The sequence below is a fragment of the Ptychodera flava genome, chromosome 12, assembly GCF_041260155.1.
Source record: "Ptychodera flava strain L36383 chromosome 12, AS_Pfla_20210202, whole genome shotgun sequence".
Classification (NCBI taxonomy): domain Eukaryota; kingdom Metazoa; phylum Hemichordata; class Enteropneusta; family Ptychoderidae; genus Ptychodera; species Ptychodera flava.
The window spans coordinates 13618182-13636907 of NC_091939.1; the positions used below are offsets into that span (position 1 = coordinate 13618182).

General features: G+C 40.1%; 1 pseudogene; it reads left to right on the forward strand.

Annotated features, from left to right (window-relative positions):
* The first annotated feature begins 4974 nt into the window (after nt 1-4974).
* On the forward strand, nt 4975-15038 carry LOC139145071 (long-chain fatty acid transport protein 2-like; annotated as a pseudogene).
* Nucleotides 15039-18726: the final 3688 nt, after the last annotated feature.

Consider the following 18726-nt stretch of genomic DNA (forward strand, 5'->3'; position numbering starts at 1 on the left):
TATCGAATGTATAGTTTTCATGATGTTTGTGAAGAAATTTTAACATAAGTATCGATTACAAAATGACGATATCGAAATTATATCACAACATAATTTTCGAACTTTCTTCCTGTCTCTTTGAATGGTGTCATTTTGACCAAACTTGGCGAATAAACTCCTGACATAATACCATTTAGTTTACACTTTTAATAAAAGGGTGTCACCACGCTACTTTTTACAATATCTCCAGGTGAATGAGTAAGTTGCGCCATATAAATGGGAGAGAAATGTAATTTTTCGCTCATATTGAATAAAAACCAGCTTCCTAGGGGGTCAAAATATGACAAGGTTATAGGTCACATGTATTTCTAAGACACTTGGTCAAAAAATTAGGTAAAAGCGCAATTTCAACAATGACAGGTGATGTTAAATACATGCGCTACAAAATAACCCATTTGCGGCAGGCTGGAGTTAAATCTGCGCAGAAACGTTCTAAAGCGTGTGCGCGTCCGAATTCGTCGCCCTTTACCTTAACAACCATTAATGGGCAAACCAGGGATTGAGGACTGCGGTTGAGAGAGAGAGAGAGAGAGAGAGAGAGAGAGAAGAGAGAGAGAGAGAGAGAGAGATAATATACTTGGGTATACTTACCTCTATTCAGATTTGTATATACACGCAAGAAATTCTATAAAGGTAATATTTAAAGGAACAAGTATATCTGTAGCTAATGTATGCGGCGAGGCGGACAGTTTGTTTCGAAGAATTGTCACTGTGTGCATGTTACATGCAAATATGCTATGTCGAGGTCCTATGAAAATAAATTAATACTGGCCCAGGGGAGGTTCGCAACTATCCTCTATGGTTTGAATAATTTCTACTCATGTAAAATAGTTTCTCCTCATCACACAAGGACATCCCCCGCTGCGACCCAATGTCAAAAGCTCCCAGCTTCCTCCCCTTCAAGCCCCTCCCCATCAAAACCCGGAATGTTGCACTCTGAGCGTCCTCTTCATTAGTTCATATTCAGCAATGAGCAAAAGAGTGAAATTCAGCGCCCTCTGATTATTAAAAAACGCTCATCGCCTGCATTTTCCCAAGACCGCTAGGAAAAAAATGCTCGCCCGCCAAGAAAGAGCTTATGACTTTCGTTTTTAGCTTCCCACCTCCTCTCTATCCCGAACGTTGACAAGAGCTGTACTGATTGTTTTCAAGGTTAATGGTCAGAGTATTTTTGCGGCGGAACCGGCGGAACATGGTAAAACATTCAGATATTCAAACCTTCTCATCTGTAACACTGTTCCCTAAATTTCGACATTAATTGTCTGTTAAAGTCGCCTTTGCCTTGGCTTGTCAGTTGTATACAGAACTGCCAAACAGGACACACACTTGAAATACACACATCTGTTTACAGAAAAACTCAAATAACCAACATATAAATGATATGTGGAGTTGTTTACCCTTTATTACATATTACTATGCAACTTTGATACAGAACGGGTTTGGCTGTTACTCGCCAGATGGGGTTTTCAGTCTTTCTGTCGTTCTGTCCAACATCGTCTGGGTTGTCCATTCATATTCCTATCATAGTGTGACCGGTGATATTTGTATTCCCGGTTGTGAACAGCAATGTGCCGCTAAAATACCCTATTCAAGTTCAGTTCAAATAGGCCATATTTTTTTCCAGCCGTGTTTTCGTCGAAATGTTTGTCCCGCTCGCTTTTCTGATATTGGCAGTCAAGGTGTTGCTATCGTCGTCATGCAAGTCGAATATATTTCTCGTGTATGTATGTATGTATGTATGTATGTATGTATGTATGTATGTATGTATGTATGTATGTATGTATGTATGTATGTATGTATGTATGTATGTATGTATGTATGTATGTATGTATGTATGTATGTATGTATGTATGTATGTATGTATGTATGTATGTATGTGTGTGTGTGTGTGTGTGTGTGTGTGTGTGTGTGTCTGTCTGTCTGTCTGTCTGTCTGTCTGTCTGTCTGTCTGTCTGTCTGTCTGTATGTATGTATGTATGTATGTATGTATGTATGTATGTATGTATGTATGTATGTATGTATGTATGTATGTATGTATGTATGTATGTATGTATCTATGTATCTATGTATGTATCTATGTATGTATGTATCTATGTATGTATCTATGTATGTTTGTATGTATGTTAACTCTGTGAAGAAAAAAAATAAATTTTCGATTTTCACAAAAAACAAACCGGTGAAAACTTTATTTACTCAAAATCTTTATTTACTACAAAATCGGCTCCGTGAGTGTCAGACCAAACAAGAACTGTAAAATTTAAGAATCCGAACATCCGTCTCCAATGAATAGAGATGTTCTTCATTTTCATATCTGTAAAACGTCTAGTAAATCATTTGTATTTGACCAGTCGAATTCAGTGTACAACAAATGGTTATTATGAAATTACATGTTATTCGTAATAGCAAATTTGACAAAAGTACGATATTTTCCGCCGAATTTATTGCATCGGGATACCTTTGTAATGCCATATTATTGTCACCCGTTAATGATGCAGGAGAACTTTCACAACGTTAGCCAACATTCAGCCAATTCGGTGCTGGCGAACAAGATTCGATTGCACCGATCTTTTTTGTCCATGAAGTCGAGTAATAGAAAACGACAAACGACATCAAATCTAACCAATCCGTCTGTCTGTCTGTTCGTCCTTTTTTCATTTTCTCTGCTGTCTGCAGTTTGTCTATCATTTTTTTCTATTACTGTTCTTTTCTGCCTCAGTCTGTCTCCGCACTCTAATCATATCTTTGGCTGCTCATTTGTCTGTCTGTCTGTCTGTCTGTCTGTCTGTCTGTCTGTCTGTCTGTCTGCTCTCTTCTCTCTCTCTCTCTCTCTCTCTCTCTCTCTCTCTCTCTCTCTCTCTCTCTCTCTCTCTCTCTCTCTCTCTCTCTCTCTCTCTCTCTTCTTTCTTCACAACGCCCTATCTCCGTTTCATGCGACATACACAAACAGGTAGTTATGTATAGGTGAGGCCCGGAGACACAATGAATTTCCGTTCTTCAAGTTCAAGTTGTGTCGTCAAAAGACGCGATGTCTGCGACGGCACGTAAACGCAGTGCCTTTTCAAATTTGCTGAAAGGGGCGTGACATTATTGTTTCCTCAGACTCAGCGCAATTGAATGGAAAGCCGTGAACTTGTTTACGCGCTTCTCTGCAGGTCTTATATAAAATCCAAGTCACAGTTGCCTCAAAACACGTGCCCTTACATGCGTTGACGGGTTTCATAATACCAACGGCCATGTACCTGTGTTCGTCCTTCGCACGCAAGGTGCACTTCTACCGGTCAAGATCACGACAACTTCGAGGTTACACATGTGTTATGTAAAACGCGGTGGCGTTGCGCTGGCTATGTTTGTAATTACTGCATAAACAAAACAAGTAGAGCTGAGAACAACAGGTGCGTTTTACAGGTAACCAGACCTACTTTCTACACAAGGATCGTCGAGATTTTTTTGCATAACACATGAAAACCTGCCAAATAAAATTCAACTTCATTTACTTCGTTTTCCTTTGGGATGGGTCTGGGATGGACTGTAAAATTCAAAAAATACGAAAAAAGGGTTAGCGGGTATTAAGCATAAATTTGATAAAATACAAAACAGTTTTCAAGTAAATATTTCTATACACAATGTCAAGAAAAAGCCATCAGATCATCGTGCCAGAGTAAGCAAATATACCCTTCATATGTATATCACTATTGAACCGAAGCCTACAATTCCAGAAGATTAACCCAGTAGGTCGGACTGAAGCAATTAAAAAACATTTTTTTGGCTTATGCCAACTTATTGCATCAGTAATATCACATGTGCTATACCGTTCAATGTCACATGTACGATATAGTCAAAGTCTAATAAAGAAGCAGTACGTAAAAAAAATCATAATTGTTCAACCCGCATTCGTCGCCAACCGTGATGATAGAACAAAGACATGAAAACAGCACAACTAAGGACCACAAGGGAAAGATGAGACTGACTTTACTTTTTCGATATCCTTTATGGATTATATATATATATATATATATATATATATATATATATATATATATATATATATATATATATATATATATATATATATATATATATATATTTAAAATGCTATTTCTGGCACAAATCACAAATTCAGATCAACCCTTCGTTTGTGTATAACAGTGTTCGATGAATATCACGTTTAGACCAGATAGGGAAAGTAAGCAACGACGCCCCCAGAACGCACTGCAATACTAGCTTATTAATCCAAGAGGGTATTTTTGGGCAAACATGTCTCGAAGACAACACTTATCTGCAAAAAGTCATTCTGTCTCTGCTACTCTATTCGCTTCAAAGCACTATAGGCGACCAAAAGATTTTTTTTCAATAGACAGCTTGACATCCATTTAATATTGGTAGTAGATAATATACGACGGACATGTTACCATGAAACCATAAACGATTTTGGCACTCCTTAAATTGAAAGTAGTACCCATTTAATATTGGTAGAAGATAATATACGACGGACATGTTACCATGAAACCATAAACGATTTTGGCTCTCCTTAAATTAAAAGTAGTACCCATTAATATGGGAAACCATAAACGATTTTGGCACTCCTTAAATTAAAAGTAGTACCCATTTAATATTGGTAGTAGATAATATACGACGGACATGTTACCATGAAACCATAAACGATTTTGGCACTCCTTAAATTGAAAGTAGTACCCCGAATGTTTAAATTTAACCCATATGAAAAGAAATGTCAGAAATCTGAATATTCATTTGTCGCCAAATTTAATTTTTGGAACTTGACCAAGCTCAACGGACTAAAAGATTTCAATCGTTCACTGTCAAGGATTGGCCTTTGCCATTGTAAAAGACATCCGGAGAGTCTAATTTTAAATCTCCTCCTTTCTTAAAAGGTGCAACGTAAAATACAAAAATGACCATGTGGCCATGAGGCGTTTCACGCATGGGAAGAGAGTGTGCCAAGGACGACGCTGGGCATTGTCCGACTGCGCCTTCAGACTGTATATAAGAAACTGCCCGGTCCACTGACCATTATTAGAAGAAGATACTGGTCATCGCATCGGCCGAATACGTACAGAAACGTTGTGCGCTCAAGAGTGGTAAAACATAGTCATCGGGATGGCAACTCCAATTCCTGTGGTGGACGAAGTATTCACTTCGGTGAGTGATCACTTTCAGTGAAGATTATGACAAAATGCATTTGTATTTTCGATTATTTCACAAAATTTCTTGCCCCGACATTTTCCAAATTCTAGCGAAAAAGACTATTCTTCTTGACAATTTTGAAGTGTTCATGCCTACACTGGTAAGATGTTATTATTTTCACAGTTAGGTAGATCGAAACAGAATGTTTGGAATCAATGAAAAATGCTAAGTTTTGACATTTCGCTTAAACTCCCCATAAGGAAACTTTAAACTATTGTCATTAACAATCAAGTGCAGAATTCTGCAGTCACTATGCAAATTTCATTTAGACTAAAAAAAATACGAAAATGCACATAATTGAATTCTAAATGCCCGCTGTACCCCGTGATAACTCTATGGTAAAAATGAACATACGGTTTGTACTCCACAGACTTCAACATGACTTCACACAAGCAGCAGATCCGGGAACAGATATTTTGACTCTCGAACTTTTACAATTCTTCTTTGATGGACCACTTGTTGGGGTTCATTTTGAAGCCCTTTAAATAAGAAAAACTTGTACCGCCTTAGTTTTTTTTGAAAATTAAAAATTTTATTTTTTCTCTATAGAGTTAACAGTGGGATAACGGCCATTTCGAATTTCAAATATCGGTAAATCTGGCGTAATTTGTTTCTCTAGTACCGAAATTTGCACGGCGATTTTTATTCTTAAGTCTTTCGATTTAAATGTTCCCTACCTGCACATAGAATCTGATGCAAGTCGTACGCGATCCATTATTATATCAGGCGTAGCAGTGTCTGCATTCGAGTTCAATTCTGATGTTCAAAATTAAACAAAACAAGAGGAAACAGAGCGCTTTATGAAATCAAAGTTCAAAGTTATTCTTTGTAGCTTTTGTTTGAAGCCAAGCAGTGCCCCAGATCTCCCTCGATTTTTTTCTTTTTGGTCGGTATGTGGAATATTTCTGTTCACTTTGAGGCTCTATTCTAGTTGATATATACTCTAAATGTTTTGGGCAAGCCGTAACTTAATTATATACCCGGATTCTCCATTCGTATTGTCATCCAGAAAACTGCAATTAACTTGCCTCCGCGAAGAAAAATAGATCGTCCAGTTTTGCGTGCAGTGTGCAAAGAGTCATTTGTTGGCATTCCAAAAATGTCACGCAAAACGTCTCACATTACGTGCGTAAGGGAATCATTTTGCAAGGAAAATCTTTTAAATTTTCAAAATGACAATCTCCTTGGATTTTTGTTGGAAACTGGTGAAACTGCGGCTAAAGCTTTTGATTCCAGTGGATACTCTTTTCTTCGTGTATTAAGCAACGGTTCAGCAAACTTAATTTTTATCATTTTTTGATGTTACTATGACATGCGTGTGACGGTGTTACAATCCATTTTGTATGTCTAAAGTATCTGTTCAGTAAAGTTTGTAACGTTGAAAGCCTGTTAAAGAAAAATGAAATGTTGAGTGAAGACCCATCCATTTACTTATGGCAGGCACAGCTTGAAGGGACAAAAAATTTTGAAAATTCTTCGAGTTGTGATAAGCTTGGCAGGTAGTAATCCGTGCGCTTTGCATTCACGTGCATACGCTATTAACATTTGCAAATGAGTTGACGGGGCGAACTTGTAGGAGATAACAGGATGGGTAGCCGAGCGTTGGCTATTTGCCCACTATGTTGGTATGAATAGCTTACAAACCTGCCCCTGTTGTTTCACGGTGGTCAATATGCTTCTCGTGAACGCCCAAAAACAGTCCAGGGGTGTGGAAGAGTGCACAGCCGGGACACAGGCTTGAAACACAAAAGAGGGAGCTCATTAGCATAAAGCTAAGGCAGTGTTTTCTTTTATTGACAAAGTTTACAAGAAAATAGCTGTGCTGACTCACGGGCACTTTAATTTCAAAAAGAACTTTGCATCGAGCTGATCTTGCACAGTTTGATATACGCCTTTTGCAAACTTGTTCTTCGTCCGCAGGAGCCGTGCAGAATGTGGCTCGAAGTCGCTGTAGTTCTTGCAAGTTTGCCAATTGTTGTGGTTATTGTTGCATCGATGCTCTATCCACGTCTATGGCTCGACTTAAGATTCATCGGCAATAAGATTACGGTCATGCGACAACTCAGGAAGTACGCGTCTGCAAAGCCATGCCAGCAGACCCTCGTCGACGTGTTCGAGTACCAAGCAGAACGCACGCCGGACAAGACCTTCCTGATATACCAAGGTGAAGCTCACAGCTACGGAGCGATCGACGGCGAAGCAAACAAGGTTGCGCAAGCAGCGATAAGCATGGTCTGCGCCAGGGAGATGTGGTCGCACTGTTGATCAACAATGAACCGGCTTTCGTCTCCACTTTTCTAGGGCTTGCAAAAGCCGGCGTCACCTGTTCGTTGCTGAATTTCAACCTGCGCTCCAAGTGTTTGTTGCACTGCTTTCAAGTTTGCAAGGCGAAGACGCTGATAGTCGGCCAAGGTGAGTATATCGCCAAAGTTTGCACCCACACTGTCGCAACACGCGCACAGCCGCAACGTCACCTCGGGTGAACCAAGTGGATCCACACACTCCGTGTGAGAAATACGGAATAACAGTCACATAAAAACTAAGATTATCACACATGCTGCTTTTTCTTTTGCATCCGACCAAAAAAATGTTTTTATACCCAATATTTATGGGCAAAAAAACTGAAAGCGGATAAATATTCATTTTGGTCATACTGGTTAAATGTAGGCTGATACTTCCCTAGCAACCGTCGTACAGCAAGGTGGCGTAACCGTACAGACTTGTTTCTCCATTGTACTGGCCAATTCACGTACCCTTCGTACCTTCTCGAATAATATGCGAAGAAGCAAAGACACGCGTAAGTTAGAAAATTTAATGTTTCTCGTCGCTGCAAACGTGACATCTCTGCGTCTCAATTGTGTATTCTACTTTTTCATATTCTCCCATCGGTCCCGTCCACGACAACGCGACCGTTGCCATGCACCCACTATTCGTGACGCAACCGCGTATTTTAAATGATTGCGCGGTGATTGCTCACACGCATGTCGGTTTCCTTGGTCACAGAGACATCACTAATGATGCTCATCACTTTCAGCAAATTATCGATTTGATTTATTATATTCGTCTCGTTCAGATTGCTTCGAGAGAACACTAAAGCAAAGGAAGATCAATCCCTTGTACCCGCATTCTCTCCCACTTAAAGTTTCATGTATTTTCAATCATTTCTTCTTCAAAACTACAAGGTCTATTATGTTTATTTGTTTGTATTAGGAACCACCTTCCATTGTTTTCAATTTTAGGAACAACCTATTTCTTCGTAGCCTTCGTCGAACGAAACAGATCAGTCCGTGGACAGTTTAAAATCGTTCAGTAAAACACTGAATATGCGAACGTACGCGATATCTAGGTGACATCTTTCCTTTCTCGCTTTCTGAACTATTAAGGGCATAAAGAACCGACTACATCTGCAAAATTTAAGGATTTTACGAAAAGAAGAGCCGCAGATGTCTTCTGCATCTATGGGCGGCGATATAAGTTAAATATTTTCAGGTTGCGTAGCAACGGTACCTGGCAGGGCATAGTAAACAGGCCTATCGTACGCGCGCCTTGATCCCCGGGAAAACTTTTGTGCTGAAGCATGGCCATCTTTCCAGGTGAAATAGTAATTGGAATTTATTGCCGTTCAACTAAACTTTGCAAGTTGATGGCATTACCTTAACCTCGTTATACTCGCACCATGTAAGGAAACGATTATATGGTGAGCGTCGCCGCAAATAATGTCAGTCGTTGCAAATGTGACGTTGAAGTTTGATAAAGCACGTTCGAAATTTTCGCTATAGGATGCTCAAAATTTGACTCATCGCTTGACAGCATGCTTTTTGAATTAAAAGAAAACTTTGGATAGCGGAAAAGTTCTTAACGTGCGCTGCTTCCATTGCGATTAAATCTTTTTTAGGAAAAAATTTGTATTTGTGAAAATTAATGCAACAAAGAGAACGTTTTATTGCAAACTTGTGGTGCTTATTACACGGCAGATTTGAGTGAGTCAGGGAGCCCACAACTTTTATTTTGTGAACAATGTCAAGGTCATGCAATCCCAATTTGAAGTCCTCTAGTCTTCGCGTGCAAAGTCGACAATTTCAATGCCAGGGACATCACGCCCTCTCCACCCCTGCCGGTTCTTCGACGGGTCAAACCAGTATCTGCAAAGCGTGCACATGAGCCAACACAACAAAACACCAGGTGTAAACAAAGTCCTTCGCCTTAGCAGCAAAGATCTAGGACCGGGCAGTGATTTGCAATGACGTCATCACTCGAGGCCACCCAGCGGAGAAAAGGGGTCGCTGATATACCAATCATGTCACGTCGCAATTATAGAGTACGTTGTCTGAAAGCATTTCTAATTTATCAACCAACCAGAGATTTAAGCTACAGGGCGAGGGCTTTTTGCATATAATTACCGTAATTTGTGTTTTCTTTTATCAGCGAGCAACGATGTGGATAAGAAATAAAATACCTCGATCGGGCACCATTTTGTCAAATAATTTGCGCACGAAGGGGTAAATGGATATCACATTTTGAGAAATCTCAAGAATAATATTTTGCATTGTGTTCTCTTTTACCAGCGAGGTCTTTCGTTGTCTTTACCGCGTTGCTGCGAGTTTGTGCGTAATGGCTATCGTCGAGTTCATCGCTGGGGTTGTTGTCGTCATAACCAGGGCAGTGGCATTCCATCCACATATTTTTGGCAATTGCAACCGATCTCAAAAGCCCAGGGACCCGCCTTTCTGAAAGACAGTGAGAGGAGAAATGGCCGAGAGAGTGAAAAAAAATCAGTTCAGAGATTGCCTGAGAGGCTGTTCTCCTTTGGCTGGTCATAACAATACATTGTATTGTGAGACGAACAATTGTTTAGACATTGTCGATCGTCAGGCTTAACAATAAGAGAATCGTTGAACCGTGTAGCCATTCTTTACCCGCTATGTGACAATACATCGGCAGGCATACCTTCGCCTATTTTGCTACACTTTAGCATCATCTTTAAAAACCCGCTCGCGATGGGGGCGTGGCTTATAAATACGCCACTCCGTGCTGGTGAGGGGATGCATTTCTAGCAACGCGGGGATAGCCTTGTTTGTTTGTTAGGTTATGCTGATGAAGGGGACAAAGAATCTTGTCTCCTTGGAAACGATAATGAATGACTCTATATATTTCATATTTAAGTATCTTCGGTCAGTGAACTCCCCAAACGCAAACGTCACGCGTTCCCGGCACGGTATACGCATACACGTCGGTGCGTGGGAGTTCGTTCAGTTGCAAATACACAACAAAAAGTGAAAACAATGGTTTACAAGAGGCATTTACCAACAAGGCGTGGCGCCTTGTGTGATATGTATTAACGCTTTGTTCTCGCGAATTCTCTTATCATTATCTTATGCCTCTTTGTTTTCTAATGTTCTCTTCCAGGACAGCCACTGCTTGACGCTGTCATTGAGATCCTCCCTGAACTGAAGAAGGATGGTATTAGCACCTGGATCCAGGGGACTAATTGCAACGAACTGCCTGAGGGCGCTGTCTCAATGGACGACATGACGAGAGACGCCAGCGATCAGCGACCATCGGCACAGTATCGCAACAAGGTTACGTTTCAGTCCTCAGCCGCTTACATCTATACATCTGGAACTACCGGTAAGATGTTTTGCTGAATTTCAAAGAGCGCCATTATACTAGCAACAATATACTGATTTAGCCAGCGGACAATGAAACCAACAAAACCAACAAAATCAATCAGAAATGCCGAACCACGGTGGCCGAATCATGCAACTTTGTGACCACAGAACCAAAGAATTTATCATGCAAGTTCTGGAGATGTTGGCTTACATGGTTCTCGGTTACTTTTTCAGGCTTTTTTATCGCTCGGTGTACCGCATCTGTTTTCAAAGCCTACAACAGTGTCATGTTGTGATAAATCGAAATTCCCGTCTTCTTCGCAGGTCTACCGAAGGCAACAAGACTCTCACACTACAAACTTCTTGCGGGCGGCCATCTGCTGTCCTTCTTCGAAGTCGGAGCCGACGATGTCTTGTACCTAACCATGCCCCTCTACCATATATCGGCACTGTTTATCGGCTTGGCCAACGCCATCTCCGCAGGTTAGTTTGATGTCCTCATATGTGTGCGTCTTCTGAAATGAAATTGCAACAGCGGTATATTTTGTACAGTTCCTCTCTGCCGAGGTATCGGAAATTCATAAGATTTGGATCGTGTTTACCATCTCACAGTTTAACAGGCCTAATAAAAATTATCCTGTGCTCTATGCCGGTGTTCGTTTTCACAAGAAGACGAAGTAAATCCATCTTTATAAAACTCTTGACAATCTGCACAGGCTTCCTAACACATGTTTGCTGCTAACCAAGTCTGTTCTTTCAATGAGGCAAGAAGAGATGGAAACACGGCACAGAATAGCTAGAGCATTTATCACAAAAACAATTTCTTTTGTAAGTTTTAATTTGTCATATAGTTTCTGCTGCGCTTGAAAAATGATTACAAAAAACAAGGCATAAAATATTTTTGTTTCGTTTTTACATGACACAGGCGCTACTATTGTATTAAGGAACAAATTTTCGGCTACTCATTTCTGGGAAGATTGCCGTAAACACAAAGTGACAGTGATTTTGTATATTGGCGAACTGTTTCGCTACCTGCTGGCCAGACCAAAGGTAAGTTTTTAGCGATTGTAGACATTATCTGATCACAACGCCCATACACACTGCTTCTATTCGTTCCAGAGATATCAGTTACACGTCGGAAAATTATGTTTATGCATATCTGTACACGCGCTGATGCTTTACTCAAGCAAATACACCAAACCTCTTAGCTCAGATGGGTTCTTGATGGGTTTTCCGGACGTTTATAATCGACACACAAAATAAATTTGCCAAGAGTACTGTCAGCTTGCCGAAAAGTATGAAACAGTCTTCAAATAAATTCACGGTTCGCCATTTTTATTCTCGTTTAGGAGGAGAAGGACTGCGAGAACAGCGTTCGGCTGGCTGTCGGTAACGGCCTTGGAGCGGACATTTGGAACGAGGTGCGAGAGCGCTACAACATCCCCAAGATTGTCGAAACCTATGGCGCCACCGAAGGTAACTTCGGAATGATGAACGTCGACAACAAAGTTGGCTCGGTCGGATGCTGGTCACCACTACTGAGGGTGAGTTTTTTTAAATGACCTTTGAAATCGGTGAGAAAAGATTTGTTTGTAGTGTTTTAAGTAGGCACTGTCATGTGGAAATTTATCATATACGTATGACGTTAGGGCTACGTAGCCACAAGCACGTATGATACTTTAACCTATCTCGGCGAATGAAAGATTGCTTATTTTCTTTGGTATTCTCTTTTTACAGACACTGTGCCCGATTGAGCTCATAAAATATGATTATGAATCGGCCCAGCCTTTGAGAGACGATAACGGCCGCTGTGTAAAAGTGAAAACAGGTAAGTTGTGACTCTGAAGCTTTTATCCAATAAGTTTGCGGAATCTTACCGTTATAATGGAGTGATACAAATAGACTCCCTAAGTTGCTGTGAATAGTGACAATCGACCAATCACATATAACCTTCCGAACACGCTGCACATCAGCTTCAATCTTTCTAGTAAAACAGTTCAGTTTAAATGTTGTCATATTACGTAAAACGGAAAATCTTTGTAACTGTTTCATCTTAAAAAGAACATTGTTATCACTGAAAAATAATATGTTATTCACTGGACAAAAAACTCAAACTATGTGACCAATACGTACCCCCGATTTTCAACAACCCAGAATGCCCTTGGCATGTATATGTATAGCGCCATCATCAAGGGCATTAGCACGATAGTACTAACCTTCGGTTCATATTTTTGTGTAACTCCTCAGGCGAAGTTGGACTCTTGGTCTGCCCGGTGACCAAAATGTTTCCCCTAGAAGGTTACGTTGGCAACAAGGAGCTCACGCAGAAGAAGATTTTGAACAACGTATTCCGTGAGGGCGATCTTTACTATAACACGGGAGATCTTCTCGTCCAAGACGAAGAAAACTTCTTCTACTTCAAGGATCGTCTTGGAGACACTTTCAGGTAAGATCATCAAAGATGCGTGTTTTTCAATCTCAGGGTCGAATTATGCTAATATTTACACCATAAAATTTCTGTTAAATTGTTTAGAACTCTCAAAAATGCGGATCAAATGCGCACCGTCAGGAATACTTGCGTCTTTTCGTGTTCTGTCAGAATAATTATAATAATTTTGATTGCACAAACAGCCAATCTCCTCGCATTTCCCTTGAGCGACACAAGGTACTCGACTATGACCACACGTTACATGTGATCTACCACACATTCATCGATAAAAATTACCCCAAAATCTAGCAAGACTTCCTTTCCCAGCTGTAGTAAAATATGTACTGAGGAACAAGCATTGACACTCTTTATGGTAAATAAAGGTATAAATAGTTTGAAGCCAAAAAACAAACATGTGTAAAAACTATATCTCTCCAAATCTTTCAGGTGGAAAGGTGAAAATGTAGCCACCACTGAGGTCTCCCAGATGGTAACTGAGTTCGACGGAGTCAAAGAAACGTGTGTTTACGGAGTCACCGTGCCTGGTAAGCGTTCTGTAACTGCCCTATTGAAAATTACCTGTTCAGCCAATATTTACATGTACCCATACACGACAGCAATATTTGGTCACACGGTCATATTACAGTAGCTTTTATACACTATCTGATTTGTTCTCTAACATCCGGGGCACACCTACAACACTTGGGACTTGCGATCTTCAACTTTAAGCTTGCTAAAAGGAATATGACGATGACCGTGACGTAAGCGATAGAAAGCTTTGAGAAAAGTCATTTAAAGCCCCTAGTTTTTCAGCAAAAAGCATGCTCATTATAAATTACTTCAATTTTTACAGGTCACTACGGAAAGGCAGGGATGGCGGCAATATCTCTCCTGGACGACCACGCACTTGACCTCGGTGGTCTCTACAAACACGTGACGTCACGCCTACCGAGCTACGCATCCCCGCGCTTCCTGCGCCTGAAAGCCAACCTCCCCCATACGGGCACCTTTAAACAGAAGAAGGTAGATCTAATGAACGAAGGATTCGATCCCAGTCTAGTACCCGATCCACTGTTCTGGATGGACAACAAGACTCAAAGTTACGCTCCGTTGGAGCACTCCACCTATGTGCAAATAATCAACGGCAACATCAGGATATGATTTCTCTCGTCAGTCGTTTGGCCTAGCGTGCCAGAGTAGAAAACCCGTCAGAGATTCTCCGAGCCAGCCTTCAAATTATTAATACAACAAGTGCATTAAAGACATATCTCTTGTGGTCTGACTCGACTTGTATTCAGTAGCTTGTGATTTACAAATACTGCTCAGAAATATATATGCTTTTATCGTTTATTGGCAATGGCGCGATTTCATAGGGCTGCTGCAGACAAAAGTGCAATACAGCTTTGCTTTGCTCTTCTAGGACTTTACTCTTAAAACAGCAGAGGGCGACATTTATTGTTTTGTTTGTATGTATACCGGGCATGTGCATCAAGCTATGTGTAGCCTTGTACAGCGGACATGGTAAAAGTATGGGTGTCGGGTTATGTAGTTGCTACGGAGCAATTCATGTCCCAATTATTTACTTTTTTTTCTCACTGGAGAACAAAAGTTTTCGCCTGCAAACTAATTAACAAGTGCCGAAAACCGATCATTGCAGATTAAGTCATTTCGTCGAACTTCTATTGCTTGCATTTATCCAAATTCATACATTTTATGTGATTTCGTTCCTTAGGGAGCGTTCAGTTTTTACGGCCTGGGGGGGGGGGCCGGCAAAATCTTGTCGCCGGTGTTCAAAAAATATAGACCCCCCCTGCATTTTTTGTGAAAAAAAGATGAACCCCCCCTTTGTCAGACGAAAAAATTGATGACCTCCCCCCCCCCCCCTGAAAAATAACCAAAACCCATATGTCAAATTTACCCGCATGGTTTGGATTTGAACTACGGTACGCGGCGCACTTTATTCGTGTAGCAGAGATGCCAGTGCACAAACTTCTCAGCCACATCCATTGAAACATCTGTTAATTAGGACGACTGTAAGGCAATTTTTAACTTCATTTCCATAGACAACTCATGTCCATGGACATTGTATAAAGTAAACTTTATTGGAGTGGTTCGCCAAAGGCAGCCCTCCGGTTAAGAGGGTCATGGGCCATTACGTAAAGTCAACTTTATTCTAGTGGGCCACCAAAGGTGGCACGCCGGTAAAGAGGGTCGATCATGGCTATTGCATAAAGTAGACTTTACTGGACAGGGCCGCTGAAGGCGCGCAGCCATTACCATTATTCAGTGCATGATCCCAGGGGTCCCTCAAAAATGTTTCTAATACAAGCCGCGGCTTCAATTGGGAATTTTACGGTAAGATTGCCGTGGGGTATTACATAAAGTCAACTTATTGTAGCGGGCCGCCTGCGCCGGTAAAGAGGGTCAATCATGGCCATTGCATGAAGTAAACCTAATTGGAGTGGGCCGCCAAAGGCGTCTGCCCATTAAGAGTGTCATGGGTAGCCTAATACATAATGTATATTTATTGTAAAGAGGGTCGATCATGGCCATGGCATAAAGTTAACTTTATTGTTGGTATTATGTTTTTGAAAATGTGGTGACCCCCCCTTTCCTACCAGTGAAAAAGTGATGACCCCCCTTTGCGGATTCCAAAATTACGATGACCCCCCTGGATTTTGCCGGCCCCCCCCCCGGCCGTAAAACTGAACGGTCCCTTAATTATGTTCAAGTTACTGATACATTTACAGAGCAGTAAACCATACAGGGGTGAAGTTAAGTTTAAGTTTGAGTCAAAACGCACAGTGACGTACAATATTGTATGAAACTTTAATTAACAAACTATTTTGATAAAAAAATTATGTAATTAAGTTATCATTTAAGAGGCATTAATTGATTGCTTCGTTTCGCAGTTAATTTTATTTTAATTGTGTTATATTTATAATGTGAAGGTATTTCTTGTTATTGTATATTTTGCTGCTGTATTTATGACACATTATAAGTTCTTGTGACAGTACTTTAGCAGAAATTATGCAATTGGTTTTTATGGCAATAGTAACTGTTATTTATTTGAAGCTATTTATGATTATTAATATTGTAGATAACGTTATCTTATTTACTGCAATAGTCTACGTTGTTGCAAATTCGCAGCTGCAAAGTTAAAAACGAAAGACACAGCTGATATTTGTTGTAGAGGGAGCTTTAGTTGGTCAGCCTTCTGGATGCTGTCAACGATACAAAGTTGTATTTACTCATTACTCATCGTTTTAAAATGTTTACCTTTTGTGAAAGCATATTAAGCCACGTGTTTGGGAAACACTCCTGGCTATGTCTAACCAGCTTCGTGTTTCTGTTCATTATCCATTGTGATTTGACATTTAATGTCTACTGCCTATCGTTTTTTCTCTGTTACGTATAAAATGTACATGTACATGTACCTAAAGATGCTTGCTACATGTAACATTTCAACATAACAAGTGAAGATCTTGCTTTATCAATAAATGCTGCACTATTTGAAATAATCGGATCTGTGTTGTGATCTTACTTGCCGCTTCCTTTCCTTGGAGACACCAACTTAATTTATTTACGATTATTTGTGAAGATAAACCTCTGATAGTTCATTGTCAACTTAAAACATGTGTCAATATGAGGGACAGTTCCTTTTTTCGGCAGGGACAGCAACTTGTTGTCATTAGTGTCACAAAATAGATGGACCTCCTGCATTCACTGCAAACAAGTGATGACCGATAATGTTGGGAACAGAAATATAACGACACCTCCTGGAAAGAAAGTTGGAGTTATACAACGGTATCATGAAAACTTGAATTATACATGCTATATCTTGTTCCATTTCAGGATCACGTAAGCATTTACATATGACTTTCTAAGGAGGCAACATTCTTTATAGAAAGAAACGGTCTTATCATCAGTATCACCCTCGCTTGTTTTGTCTTAAAAATATAATACTGACTGACTCCGAACACAAGATAATCCAGCGAACACGAAATCTATGCCTCAGATTGCTAAACTTATAAAGTACTCGTGTTTTCAAGATACATGGTTTACAGTGTTCAAGAACATGATTAACCTTTCCCGTGGGGAAAACAATCAACTGAATAACATGAAACCTTTTTCTGTATTACCTATCACCACGATTTCATTTGCACCACAATCGTCTCACCCTAGTACATGTATGCGCTGCTGAGTAGAAAGCACCGAATAACTCAGCGTATCTGAATTGTTCTCGGTGCAAGCAAGCCAACATTTTTGCACATATTTTGATTACATATACGGACATGCTAGCTTACATGATCGCTGAAAACTCTCCTGTTCTTTAACAAGGTATTCTAATTTTGCTCTTTATATCATTTATTCAATTTCATGTAACATATGGCTTAGCAGTATGGGGAATACATTATATCACTCAGAAAATGTGTATGCCACCCTCACCTTTCTTCTACAATCTGCGTATTCCGGATGTTCATAAGCTCTACAAATTGTTAGTCTGTACTTTTAGTTTGATTTGCTCCATCAACATGTTCCTCATAATTTATCAGGTTATTTTCATATTGTAGACCGTTGCTAAGATACGCCAAAAGTTGGACATGAATTTTGTATTGTTTAGAATGTATACATCTGCAGGTCAATCTTCAATATTTTACACAGACGCAAAACTATTGAACACATTGCCGAATTCTATTAAAACTAAAATATCTGGGTGTAAGTTCACACAAGCCCTGAAATACTGTATCTCTTACGAGAATATCTTGCTCTGTGTAAATGTGCTCACGTAATTGATCGAATTCGAAGGTAAATAAATTTCAGCTGTAATATCCTAGCTTTGTGAGACTTTTCACAGTCATATTACTATCTTCTCTCAACAAACTACATGTATCACTTTTGGACAGCAGCCCATAATAGCTTTTGATAATGCATGTACGTATGCGTTAATGGGGCTAGGCTCGACTGGCGCATGGCTATATTCCTAGCTCCTTATTCTCAATGTATTCTGTGAAATTCGATAATGTTAAGCATCTTGAATATAGAACACCTTGACCGTATAGATTTTATAGCCAATTTCTATTTAAACTAGACACTGGTTAGTTTCATATCTGCATGTCTCCCGACAGAGTCGTGAACAAACTCCGGTATTTGTGAATATTACCGGTGTCATTCTACCTTTTCTGAAACTTGATGAATTGAATATTCATACATTGCTGTCTCCCGAGGCTTCCAAATATTAAAAAATTTGCCGTGCCAGATACTGTTGGTAGAATCAGCTTGAATTGTCTCACAGTTTCACAATATTGTTTTGTCCTTTCTTGACCTCTGAGTCCCGACAAAGCCGCACGTCACAACTTCCCTTAGCCTCTTACCAGATAGTATTTGGCATGATGTTCATACGACATTTAGTATCGTCCGTTGGAGATATCAGACTATTCCGATACT